This window comes from Pseudophryne corroboree, chromosome 8 (assembly GCF_028390025.1).
Source record: "Pseudophryne corroboree isolate aPseCor3 chromosome 8, aPseCor3.hap2, whole genome shotgun sequence".
Classification (NCBI taxonomy): Eukaryota; Metazoa; Chordata; class Amphibia; order Anura; family Myobatrachidae; genus Pseudophryne; species Pseudophryne corroboree.
In genome coordinates, this window is record NC_086451.1 from 164,250,219 (window position 1) to 164,262,386 (window position 12,168).

The following is a 12,168-nucleotide window of genomic DNA, read 5'->3' on the forward strand; positions in this document are numbered from 1 at the left end:
GCCAACTTTGACCCACTGCTTGGATGACATCACCATATGCAAATCCATCTGCTGCAGGCCTTCCCCCAGGAATGCTTGCACTAGTTGTTGCATTTGGTTTGTTGTTTGGGGGTGCTTCAGTATTATGCAGCCTTCTGCCCTCCAATGTTCATCTGAAAATTTGTGTTCTCCCTGCAGTTGTTGTCCCCAGATGAGAGTTCCCTTGTGCTGCCTCAGTTGAATCTCCTTTACTTGACAGAGATGTGCCTGAGCAGCGGCCCTCCCCAGCCCCATCCCAAGTCATACTTATTTTGCATAGGAGATACCATGGTCATGAAGATTGTTCTCCCAGGGTGAGGTTCATTCATTGCATTCTGGGTATGCTGACCCCTATGATTTCCCCAAATGTGGGAAACTCGACTGCATTATTTGTGGCAGTGGGGGACTGTGTTTGTTCTTTCCTCTGGTCAGCTCTGGTAAAAGTCAGATTTATTTGTCTCAGATCTTCCTCTAGCCTTGATCTTCTATCGAGAGTTTCCTTGTGCTGCCTCAGTTGGATCTACTTCACTTGACAGGGGGGTGCCCGAGCAGCGACCCTCCCCAGCTCTATCCCAAATCCTACTTACCTGCCAGGTGAGATACTATGATCATGAAGGTGCTTCTCCCAGGGCAAGTCTCACCCATTGCACTCTGGGTGTGCTGCTCCTGCGATTTCCCCAAATGTGGGAAACTTGACTGCATAATTTGTGTTTCCCCTGGTCGGCTCTCGTATAATTCAGATCTCTTTGTCTCAGGTCTCTCTCCAGCCTAGTTTGCTGTCTATTTCCACTTCTTTTTTCTTGAGCCGCTCCCTTCTATGCCCTTGCGCACTATCCTGACTTCTCCCGTCTGCTTAATTTGTGCCTTCCAACGCACAATGCGAACTAAAGGTAGTGCTGCAGGGCCCACGCCCTTTTACTTGCCTTACAGAGCAGCTCTGGAGCTGTTACAGTGCCTAGCTGCTGCAAGAAATCAGCTTGAATGCTTCAGGGGCTGGGGCATAGCCAACATGAGCCCCACACCGAAGGAGGGTGGAGGTGTTTAATGCGAACTAGGGGTCATCCAATCGCCGCAAAAGGCCGCCATGCCCTGCACGCCCCTTTTCTCTTTTCATATGCAGACGAGGGTTGAAGCCAACTTTGACCCACTGCTTGGATGACATCACCATATGCAAATCCATCTGCTGCAGCCTTCCCCCAGGAATGCTTGCACTAGTTGTTGCATTTGGTTTGTTGTTTGGGGGTGCTTCAGTATTAGGCAGCCTTCTGCCCTCCCATGTTCATCTGAAAATATGTGTAACTCCTGCAGTTGTTGTCCCCAGATGAGAGTTCCCTTGTGCTGCCTCAGTTGAATCTCCTTTACTTGACAGAGATGTGCCTGAGCAGCGGCCCTCCCCAGCCCTATCCCAAATCATACTTATTTTGCATAGGAGATACCATGGTCATGAAGATTGTTCTCCCAGGGTGAGGTTCATTCATTGCATTCTGGGTATGCTGACCCCTGTGATTTCCCTAAATGTGGGAAACTCGACTGCATTATTTGTGGTAGTGGGGGACTGTGTTTGTGCTTTCCTCTGGTCAGCTCTGGTAAAAGTCAGATTTCTTTGTCTCAGATTTTCCTCTAGCCTTGTTCTTCTTTCGAGAGTTCCCTTGTGCTGCCTCAGTTGGATCTCCTTCACTTGACAGGGGGGTGCCCGAGCAGCGACCCTCCCCAGCTCTAGCCCAACTCCTACTTACCTGCCAGGTGAGATACTATGATCATGAAGTTGCTTCTCCCTGGGCAAGGATCACCCATTGCACTCTGGGTGTGCTGCCCCTGTGATTTCCCCAAATGTGGGAAACTTGACTGCGTAATTTGTGTTTCCCTGGTCGGCTCTCATATAATTCAGATCTCTTTGTCTCAGGTCTCTCTCCAGCCTAGTTTGCTGTCTGTTTCCACTTCTTTTTTCTTGAGCCCCTCCCTTCTATACCCTTGTGCACTATCCTGACTTCTCCTCCCGTCTGCTTACTTTGTGCCTTACAATGCACAATGCAAACTACAGGTAGTGCTGCAGGGCCCACACCCTTTTACTTGCCTTACAGAGCAGCTCTGGAGCTGTTACAGTGCCCAGCTGCTGCAAGAAATCAGCTTGAATGCTTCAGGGGCTGGGGCATGGCCAACATGAGCCCCACACAGAAGGAGGGTGGGGGTATTTAATGCGAACTAGGGGTCATCCAAGCGCCGCAAAAGGCCGCCATGCCCTGCATACCCCTTTTCTCTTTTCATATGCAGATGAGGGTTCCAGACAACTTTGGCCCACTGCTTGGATGACATCACCGTATGCAAATCCGTCTTCTGCAGACCTTCCCCCAGGAATGCTTGTACTAGTTGTTGCATTTGGTTTGTTGTTTGGGGGTGCTTCCTTGTGCTGCCTCAGTTGGATCTCCTTCACTTGACAGGGGGGTGCCCGAGCAGCGACCCTCCCCAGCTCTAGCCCAACTCCTACTTACCTGCCAGGTAAGATACTATGATCATGAAGGTGCTTCTCCCAGGGCAAGGCTCACCCATTGCACTCTGGGTGTGCTGCTCCTGCGATTTCCCCAAATGTGGGAAACTTGACTGCATAATTTGTGTTTCCCCTGGTCGGCTCTCGTATAATTCAGATCTCTTTGTCTCAGGTCTCTCCCCAGCCTAGTTTGCTGTCTGTTTCCACTTCTCTTTTCTTGAGCCGCTCCCTTCTATGCCCTTGCGCACTATCCCAGGATAATTATTGTAGCTGGTCTGCGGGTAACAGCTCTCAGATCCACTTCTAGAAAAAATGCAACAATGTAATTTGAGTGACAAACTGCAGAGATGAACCCTTTCTGTGACTGCTGCACAGGGATCACACAAACTCTATTCATAGGGCTGACTTCACTTAGGGGAGATGTTCTCGCCCCGCAAAGAAGTACTTACGGTACCATTGGATTTACAGATATTTTCTTGCAATACACTATGGGGGTCATTCTGAGTTGATTGCTCGCTAGCAGTTTTTAGCAGCCTTAAAACGGTGGAGTTAACATATCTCACGTGGAAGGTGGTCATGTTATTAGCCTTGGCTTCGGCTAGGCGAGTGTCGGAATTAGCGGCTTTGTCACATAAAAGCCCATATTTGGTGTTCCATGTGGATAGAGCGGAATTGCGGACCCATCCTCAATTCCTACCAAAAGTGGTCTCATCTTTTCATATGAACCAATCTATTGTGGTGCCTTTGGCTACGCGTGACTTGGAGGATTCCGAGTTACTTGATGTGGTCAGGGCTTTGAAAATTTACGTGGCCAGGACGGCTAGAGTCAGGAAAACTGAAGCGCTGTTTGTCCTGTATGCAACCAACAAGATTGGTGCCCCTGCTTCAAAGCAGGCTATTGCTCGCTGGATTTGTAACACGATTCAGCAAGCGCATTCTATGGCTGGATTGCAGTTACCGAAATCGGTCTAGGCCCATTCCACGAGGAAAGTGGGCTCTTCTTGGGCGGCTGCCCGAGGGGTCTCGGCACTACAGCTGTGTCAGGTTCAAACACCTTTTCAAAATACTATAAGTTTGATACCCTGGCTGAGGAGGAACTCATGTTTGCTCAATCGGTGCTGCAGAGTCGGCACTTGGTCAGGTTCAAACACCTTTTTAAAATACTATAAGTTTGATACCCTGGCTGAGGAGGAACTCATGTTTGCTCAATCGGTGCTGCAGAGTCATCCGCACTCTCCCGCCCGTTTTGGAGCTTTGGTATAATCCCCATGGTCCTTATGGAGTCCCCAGCATCCTCTAGGACGTTAGAGAAAATAAGATTTTAAACCTACCGGTAAATCTTTTTCTCGTAGTCCGTAGAGGATGCTGGGCGCCCGTCCCAAGTGCGGACTACTTCTGCAATACTTGTATATAGTTATTGCTTCAATAAGGGTTATGTTATAGTTGCATCGGTCCTGCACTGATGCTACAGTATGTTGTTTTTTCGTACTCATAACTGGGTAGTTTATCACAAGTTATACGGTGTGATTGGTGTGGCTGGTATGAATCTTGCCCTGGATTAACAAAATCCTTTCCTCATACTGTCAGTCTCCTCTGGGCACAGTTTCTCTAACTGTGGCATAGAGGCGCATAGAGGGAGGAGCCAGTGCACACCCAGAACTAAAGTCTTTCTTAAAGTGCCCATGTCTCCTGCGGAGCCCGTCTATCCCCATGGTCCTTACGGAGTCCCCAGCACCCTCTACGGACTACGAGAAAAAGATTTACCGGTAGGTTTAAAATCTTATTTTCTACTTTATTCTTTTCTATCCTAGTTTATTACGACCAACTCTCATCCAAGGAGTTTGATATTCTACTACCTGCATGCAATTTAAATTGCTTAAATTGTTTATATGGTTGATTTGTCCTTCACAACCCATAATCTGCAACTTGGATGTACTTGTGTCATTGAAAATCTTATAATAAAAATGTTTATATATTGAAAAAAAAAGTTATAAGACATATGCATTCAATATTTGAAGAAACAAAATAAAATAAAGCTATGTATTGGGTTTCACTAACAAGCACATTGGAAGACTTGACTACTGTTAAAAGACATGCATTACATGGTATAGAGCCACAAACCACAATGTAGTAAAATAAAAACAAACTTACATGTGCTAGAGCTGGGGAGGGTCGCTGCTCGGGCAGCCCCCTGTCAAGTGAAGGAGATCCAACTGAGGCAGCACAAGGGAACTCTCGAAAGAAGAACAAGGCTAGAGGAAAATCTGAGACAAAGAAATCTGACTTTTACCAGAGCTGACCAGAGGAAAGCACAAACACAGTCCCCCACTACCACAAATAATGCAGTCGAGTTTCCCACATTTGTGGAAATCACAGGGGTCAGCAAACCCAGAATGCAATGAATGAACCTCACCCTGGGAGAACAATCTTCATGACCATGGTATCTCCTATGCAAAATAAGTATGATTTGGGATAGGGCTGGGGAGGGCCGCTGCTCAGGCACATCTCTGTCAAGTAAAGGAGATTCAACTGAGGCAGCACAAGGGAACTCTCATCTGGGGACAACAACTGCAGGGAGAACACATATTTTCAGATGAACATGGGAGGGCAGAAGGCTACCTAATACTGAAGCACCCCCAAACAACAAACAAAATGCAACAACTAGTGCAAGCATTCCTGGGGGAAGGCCTGCAGCAGATGGATTTGCATATGGTGATGTCATCCAAGCAGTGGGTCAAAGTTGGCTTCAACCCTCGTCTGCATATGAAAAGAGAAAAGGGGCGTGCAGGGCATGGCAGCCTTTTGCGGCGCTTGGATGACCCCTAGCTCGCATTAAACACCTCCACCCTCCTTCGGTGTGGGGCTCATGTTGGCTATGCCCCAGCCCCTGAAGCATTCAAGCTGATTTCTTGCAGCAGTTGGCACTGTAACAGCTCCAGAGCTGCTCTGTAAGGCAAATAAAAGGGTGTGGGACCTGCAGCACTACCTGTAGTTCGCATTGTGCGTTGGAAGGCAAAAAGTAAGCAGACGGGAGAAGACAGGATAGTGCGCAAGGGCATAGAAGGGAGCGGCTCAAGAAAAGAGAAGTGGAAACAGACAGCAAACTAGGCTGGAGAGAGACCTGAGACAAAGAGATCTGAATTATACGAGAGCCGACCAGGGGAAACACAAATTATGCAGTCAAGTTTCCCACATTTGGGGAAATCGCAGGAGCAGCACACCCAGAGTGCAATGGGTGAGCCTTGCCCTGGGAGAAGCACCTTCATGATCATAGTATCTCACCTGGCAGGTAAGTAGGAGTTGGGCTAGAGCTGGGGAGGGTCGCTGCTCGGGCACCCCCCTGTCAAGTGAAGGAGATCCAACTGAGGCAGCACAAGGAAACTCTCGAAAGAAGAACAAGGCTAGAGGAAGATCTGAGACAAAGAAATCTGACTTTTACCAGAGCTGACCAGAGGAAAGCACAAACACAGTCACTCACTACCACAAATAATGCAGTCAAGTTTCCCACATTTGGGGAAATCACAGGGGTCAGCATACCCAGAATGCAATGAATGAACCTCACCCTGGGAGAACAATCTTCATGACCATGGTATCTCCTATGCAAAATAAGTATGATTTGGGATAGGGCTGGGGAGGGCCGCTGCTCAGGCACATCTCTGTCAAGTAAAAGAGATTCAACTGAGGCAGCACAAGGGAACTCTCATCTGGGGACAACAACTGCAGGGAGAACACATATTTTCAGATGAACATGGGAGGGCAGAAGGCTGCCTAATACTGAAGCACCCCCAAACAACAAACCAAATGCAACAACTAGTACAAGCATTCCTGGGGAAAGGTCTGCAGAAGACGGATTTGCATACGGTGATGTCATCCAAGCAGTGGGCCAAAGTTGGCTGGAACCCTCATCTGCATATGAAAAGAGAAAAGGGGTATGCAGGGCATGGCGGCCTTTTGCAGCGCTTGGATGACCCCTAGTTCGCATTAAATACCCCCACCCTCCTTCTCTGTGGGGCTCATGTTGGCCATGCCCCAGCCCCTGAAGCATTCAAGCTGATTTCTTGCAGCAGCTGGGCACTGTAACAGCTCCAGAGCTGCTCTGTAAGGCAAGTAAAAGGGCGTGGGCCCTGCAGCACTACCTGTAGTTCGCATTGTGCGTTGGAAGGCACAAATTAAGCAGACGGGAGAAGTCAGGATAGTGCGCAAGGGCATAGAAGGGAGCGGCTCAAGAAAAAAGAAGTGTAAACAGACAGCAAACTAGGCTGGAGAGAGACATGAGACAAAGAGATCTGAATTATACGAGAGCCGACCAGGGGAAACACAAATTATGCAGTCAAGTTTCCCACATTTGGGGAAATCGCAGGAGCAGCACACCCAGAGTGCAATTGGTGAGCCTTGCCCTGGGAGAAGCACCTTCATGATCATAGTATCTTACCTAGCAGGTAAGAAGGAGTTGGGCTAGAGCTGGGGAGGGTCGCTGCTCGGGCACCCCCCTGTCAAGTGAAGGAGATCCAACTGAGGCAGCACAAGGGAACTCTCGAAAGAAGAACAAGGCTAGAGGAAGATCTGAGACAAAGAAATCTGACTTTTACCAAAGCTGACCAGAGGAAAGCACAAACACAGTCCCCCACTACCACAAATAATGCTGTCAAGTTTACCACATTTGGGGAAATAACAGGGGTCAGCATACCCAGAATGCAATGAATGAACCTCACCCTGGGAGAACAATCTTCATGACCATGGTATCTCCTATGCAAAATAAGTATGATTTGGGATAGGGCTGGGGAGGGCCGCTGCTCAGGCACATCTCTGTCAAGTAAAGGAGATTCAACTGAGGCAGCACAAGGGAACTCTCATCTGGGGACAACAACTGCAGGAGTTACACATATTTTCAGATGAACATGGGAGGGCAGAAGGCTGCCTAATACTGAAGCACCCCCAAACAACAAACCAAATGCAACAACTAGTGCAAGCATTCCTGGGGGAAGGCCTGCAGCAGATGGATTTGCATATGGTGATGTCATCCAAGCAGTGGGTCAAAGTTGGCTTCAACCCTCGTCTGCATATGAAAAGAGAAAATTGGCATGCAGGGCATGGCGGCCTTTTGCGGTGCTTGGATGACCCCTAGTTCGCATTAAACACCTCCACCCTCCTTCGGTGTGGGGCTCATGATGGCTATGCCCCAGCCCCTGAAGCATTCAAGCTGATTTCTTGCAGCAGCTGGGCACTGTAACAGCTCCAGAGCTGCTCTGTAAGGCAAGTAAAAGGGTGTGGGCCCTGCAGCACTACCTGTAGTTTGCATTGTGCGTTGGAAGGCACAAAGTAAGCAGACGGGAGAAGTCAGGATAGTGTGCAAGGGCATAGAAGGGAGCAACTCAAGAAAAGAGAAGTGGAAACAGACTGCACATTAGGCTGGAGAGAGACCTGAGACAAAGAGATCTGAATTATACGAGAGCCGACCAGGTGAAACACAAATTATGCAGTCAAGTGTCCAACATTTGGGGAAACCGCAGGAGTTGCACACCCAGAGTGCAATGGGTGAGCCTTGCCCTGGGAGAAGCACCTTCATGATCATAGTATCTCACCTGGCAGGTAAGTAGGAGCTGGGCTAGAGCTGGGGAGGGTCGCTGCTCGGGCACCCCCCTGTCAAGTGAAGGAGATCCAACTGAGGCAGCACAAGGGAACTCTCAAAAGAAGAACAAGGCTAGAGGAAGATCTGAGACAAAGAAATCTGACTTTTACCAGAGCTGACCAGAGGAAAGCACAAACACAGTCCCTCACTACCACAAATAATGCAGTCCAGTTTCCCACATTTGGGGAAATCACAGGGGTCAGCATACCCAGAATGCAATGAATGAACCTCACCCTGGGAAAACAATCTTCATGACCATGGTATTTCCTATGCAAAATAAGTATGATTTGGGATAGAGCTGGGGAGGGCCGCTGCTCAGGCACATCTCTGTCAAGTAAAGGAGATTCAACTGAGGCAGCACAAGGGAACTCTCATCTGGGGGCAACAACTGCAGGGAGAACACATATTTTCAGATGAACATGGGAGGGCAGAGGCTGCCTAATACTGAAGCACCCCCAAACAACAAACCAAATGCAACAACTAGTGCAAGCATTCCTGGGGGAAGGCCTGCAGCAGATGGATTTGCATATGGTGATGTCATCCAAGCAGTGGGTCAAAGTTGGCATCAACCCTCATCTGCATATGAATAGAGAAGAGGGGCGTGCAGGGCATGGCGGCCTTTTGCGGCGCTTGGATGACCCCTAGTTCGCATTAAACACCTCCACCCTCCTTCGGTGTGGGGCTCATGTTGGCTATGCCCCAGCCCCTGAAGCATTCAAGCTGATTTCTTGCAGCAGCTGGGCACTGTAACAGCTCCAGAGCTGCTCTGTAAGGCAAGTAAAAGGGTGTGGGCCCTGCAGCACTACCTGTAGTTTGCATTGTGCATTGTAAGGCACTAAGTAAGCAGACGGGAGGAGAAGTCAGGATAGTGCACTAGGGTATAGAAGGGAGGGGCTCAAGAAAAAAGAAGTGGAAACAGACAGCAAACTAGGCTGGAGAGAGACCTGAGACAAAGAGATCTGAATTATATGAGAGCTGACCAGGGGAAACACAAATTATGCAGTCAAGTTTCCCACATTTGGGGAAATCGCAGGAGCAGCACACCCAGAGTGCAATGGGTGATCCTTGTCCTGGGAGAAGCAACTTCATGATCATAGTATCTCACCTGGCAGGTAAGTAGGAGTTGGGCTAGAGCTGGGGAGGGTCGCTGCTCGGGCACCCCCCTGTCAAGTGAAGTAGATCCAACTGAGGCAGCACAAGGAAACTCTCGATAGAAGAACAAGGCTAGAGGAAGATCTGAGACAAATAAATCTGACTTTTACCAGAGCTGACCAGAGGAAAGAACAAACACAGTCCCCCACTACCACAAATAATGCAGTCGAGTTTCCCACATTTGTGGAAATCACAGGGGTCAGCATACCCAGAATGCAATGAATGAACCTCACCCTGGGAGAACAATCTTCATGACCATGGTATCTCCTATGCAAAATAAGTATGACTTGGGATAGGGCTGGGGAGGGCCGCTGCTCAGGCACATCTCTGTCATGTAAAGGAGATTCAACTGAGGCAGCACAAGGGAACTCTCATCTGGGGACAACAACTGCAGGGAGAACACATATTTTCAGATGAACATGGTAGGGCAGAAGGCTGCCTAATACTGAAGCACCCCCAAACAACAAACCAAATGCAACAACTAGTGCAAGCATTCCTGGGGGAAGTCCTGCAGCAGATGGATCCAATAACAGCTCCAGAGTTGCTCTACAAGACAAGTAAAAGGGTGTGAGCCCTGCAGCACCACCTGTACTTTGCATACACACATATAGGACAGCATCTCTTATATGCCCCAGGGTCAATAAAATAGTATCCTTATCTAGGGTATCCATCCCCTCAGATAAGGTATCCGTCCATGCTGCTACAGCACTACACACCCAGGCCGACGCAATTGCCGGTCTGAGTAAGGTACCCGAATGTGTATAAATGGACTTCAGGGTTATCTCCTGTTTGCGGTCAGCAGACTCTTTGAGGGTAGCCGTATCCTGGGACGGGAGGGCTACCTTCTTGGATAAGCGTGTTAATGCTTTGTCCACCCTAGGGGAGGATTCCCATCTTAACCTATCCATTGATGGGAAAGGATACGCCATAAGAATCCTTTTGGAAATCTGCAGTCTTTTATCTTGAGATTCCCAGGCTTTTTCACATAACTCGTTCAGCTCGTGTGAGGGGGGAAAGGTTACCTCAGGCTTCTTTCCCTTGTACTTATGTACCCTCTTGTCAGGGACAGGGGGTTCCTCTGTGATGTGCAAAACATCTTTTATTGCCATAATCCTATATCGAATGGATTTTGCCAATTTTGGCTGTAACTTTGCATCATCGTAATCGACACTGGAGTCAGAATCCGTGTCAGTATCTGTGTCAACAATCTGGGATAGTGGGCGCTTATGAGACCCTGACAGTCCCTGCGACATAGGATCAGGCATGGGTTGAGACCCTGACTGTCCCAAAGCTTCAGCCTTGTCTAATCTTTTGTGCACTGAGTTTACACTAGCATTTAAAACATTCCACATATCCATCCAATCAGCTGTCGCAGAGACACCACATTAATTTGCTCCCGCTCCTCTCTAATATAGCCTTCTTCCTCAGACATGTCGACACACGTGTACCGACACACCACACACACAGGGAATGCTTTTTCTGAAAACAGTTTCCCCACAAGGCCCTTTGGAGAGACAGAGAGAGAGAGTATGCCAGCACACACCCCAGCGCTATATAACCCAGGAATAACACAGTAACTTAATGTTTGCCCAGTAGTGCTGCTGTATGTAATTTGCGCCGAATTATGTGCCCCCCCTCCTCTTTTCAACCCTCTTGTCTACCGTGGTTTCAGCAGGCGAGAGTCTGGGGAGCTGCCTCAGCGGTGCTGTGGAGAAAAAATGGCGCTGGTGAGTGCTGAGGGAGAAGCCCCGCCCCCTCGGCGGCGGGCCTCTGTCCCGCTTAAACTGTAAAATTGGCGGGGGCTCATACATATATACAGTGCTCAGCTGTATATATGTTATATTTTTGGCAAAAAGAGGTTTATATTGCTGCCCAGGGCGCCCTGCACCCTTACAGTGACCAGAGTATGTGAGGTGTATGGGAGCAATGGCGCACAGCTGCAGTGCTGTGCATTACTTCAGTGAAGATCATGAAGTCTTCTGCCACCGCTGAAGTCTCTTTTCTTCTCATACTCACCCGGCTTCTATCTTCCGGCTCTGCGAGGGGGACGGCGGCGCGGCTCTGGGACGGACGGCGAGGGTGAGATCCTGCGTACCAATCCCGCTGGAGCTAATGGTGTCCAGTAGCCTAAGAAGCAGGACCTTGCAACTCAGAGAGTAGGGCTGCTTCTCTCCCCTCAGTCCCTCGATGCAGGGAGTCTGTTGCCAGCAGTGCTCCCTGAAAATTAAAAACCTAACAAAATACTTTCTGTCAGAAAGCTCAGGAGAGCTCCTGAAAAGCACACAGTTTCCACTGGGCACAGTATCAAACTGAGGTATGGAGGAGGGGCATAGAGGGAGGAGCCACTGCACACCCAGAACTAAAGTCTTTCTTAAAGTGCCCATGTCTCCTGCGGAGCCCGTCTATCCCCATGGTCCTTACAGAGTCCCCAGCATCCTCTAGGACGTTAGAGAAAATAGGATTTTAATACCTACCGGTAAATCCTTTTCTCTTAGTCCGTAGAGGATGCAGGGCACCCGTCCCAGTGCGTACTGTGTCTGCAGTTATTAAATGGCCCTTAACTCCAGAACATTTATGTGGAGACAACTTTCCCGACTTGACCATCTTCCTTGGATGTTTTCCCCCTGTGTGACTGCTCCCCAGCCTCGGAGGGTTGCATCCGTGGTCCCTAGGATCCAGTCCTGGATCCCGAACCATCGCCCCTCTAGGAGGTGAGAACTGTGCAGCCGCCAATGGAGTGATATTCTGGTCTTGGAAGATAGGATTATCCTCCGGTGTATGTGTAGGTGGGATCCGGACCACTTGTCCAACAGGTCCCACTGGAACACTCTAGCATGGAACCTGCCAAACTGAATGGCCTCGTAGGCCGCAACCATCTTCCCCA

The 12,168-nt window shown here is 49.1% G+C and overlaps 12 non-coding genes and 2 pseudogenes across 12 annotated transcripts; 5 read left to right on the plus strand and 9 right to left on the minus strand.

Annotated features, from left to right (window-relative positions):
* The first annotated feature begins 281 nt into the window (after positions 1 to 281).
* Positions 282 to 445, plus strand: LOC134950707 (U1 spliceosomal RNA). The gene has a single exon (XR_010183580.1). It is a non-coding gene; the product is annotated as a U1 spliceosomal RNA (small nuclear RNA).
* Positions 446 to 597: 152 nt separating this feature from the next.
* On the plus strand, positions 598 to 760 carry LOC134952418 (U1 spliceosomal RNA). The gene has a single exon (XR_010184944.1). It is a non-coding gene; the product is annotated as a U1 spliceosomal RNA (small nuclear RNA).
* Positions 761 to 1,430: 670 nt separating this feature from the next.
* On the plus strand, positions 1,431 to 1,594 carry LOC134950415 (U1 spliceosomal RNA). The gene has a single exon (XR_010183337.1). It is a non-coding gene; the product is annotated as a U1 spliceosomal RNA (small nuclear RNA).
* A 152-nt stretch (positions 1,595 to 1,746) lies between these two features.
* LOC134953115 (U1 spliceosomal RNA) lies at positions 1,747 to 1,891 on the plus strand (annotated as a pseudogene).
* Positions 1,892 to 2,499: 608 nt separating this feature from the next.
* On the plus strand, positions 2,500 to 2,662 carry LOC134952470 (U1 spliceosomal RNA). The gene has a single exon (XR_010184984.1). It is a non-coding gene; the product is annotated as a U1 spliceosomal RNA (small nuclear RNA).
* Positions 2,663 to 4,803: 2,141 nt separating this feature from the next.
* On the minus strand, positions 4,804 to 4,967 carry LOC134950829 (U1 spliceosomal RNA). Its single transcript, XR_010183680.1, has one exon. It is a non-coding gene; the product is annotated as a U1 spliceosomal RNA (small nuclear RNA).
* Positions 4,968 to 5,637: 670 nt separating this feature from the next.
* On the minus strand, positions 5,638 to 5,800 carry LOC134952007 (U1 spliceosomal RNA). Its single transcript, XR_010184633.1, has one exon. It is a non-coding gene; the product is annotated as a U1 spliceosomal RNA (small nuclear RNA).
* A 152-nt stretch (positions 5,801 to 5,952) lies between these two features.
* Positions 5,953 to 6,116, minus strand: LOC134951363 (U1 spliceosomal RNA). Its single transcript, XR_010184117.1, has one exon. It is a non-coding gene; the product is annotated as a U1 spliceosomal RNA (small nuclear RNA).
* Positions 6,117 to 6,787: 671 nt separating this feature from the next.
* LOC134953572 (U1 spliceosomal RNA) lies at positions 6,788 to 6,950 on the minus strand. The gene has a single exon (XR_010185648.1). It is a non-coding gene; the product is annotated as a U1 spliceosomal RNA (small nuclear RNA).
* Positions 6,951 to 7,102: 152 nt separating this feature from the next.
* Positions 7,103 to 7,266, minus strand: LOC134951237 (U1 spliceosomal RNA). The gene has a single exon (XR_010184015.1). It is a non-coding gene; the product is annotated as a U1 spliceosomal RNA (small nuclear RNA).
* Positions 7,267 to 7,937: 671 nt separating this feature from the next.
* LOC134953200 (U1 spliceosomal RNA) lies at positions 7,938 to 8,100 on the minus strand. The gene has a single exon (XR_010185481.1). It is a non-coding gene; the product is annotated as a U1 spliceosomal RNA (small nuclear RNA).
* Positions 8,101 to 8,252: 152 nt separating this feature from the next.
* LOC134951190 (U1 spliceosomal RNA) lies at positions 8,253 to 8,416 on the minus strand. Its single transcript, XR_010183976.1, has one exon. It is a non-coding gene; the product is annotated as a U1 spliceosomal RNA (small nuclear RNA).
* Positions 8,417 to 9,110: 694 nt separating this feature from the next.
* LOC134952798 (U1 spliceosomal RNA) lies at positions 9,111 to 9,252 on the minus strand (annotated as a pseudogene).
* Positions 9,253 to 9,404: 152 nt separating this feature from the next.
* Positions 9,405 to 9,568, minus strand: LOC134950979 (U1 spliceosomal RNA). Its single transcript, XR_010183802.1, has one exon. It is a non-coding gene; the product is annotated as a U1 spliceosomal RNA (small nuclear RNA).
* Positions 9,569 to 12,168: the final 2,600 nt, after the last annotated feature.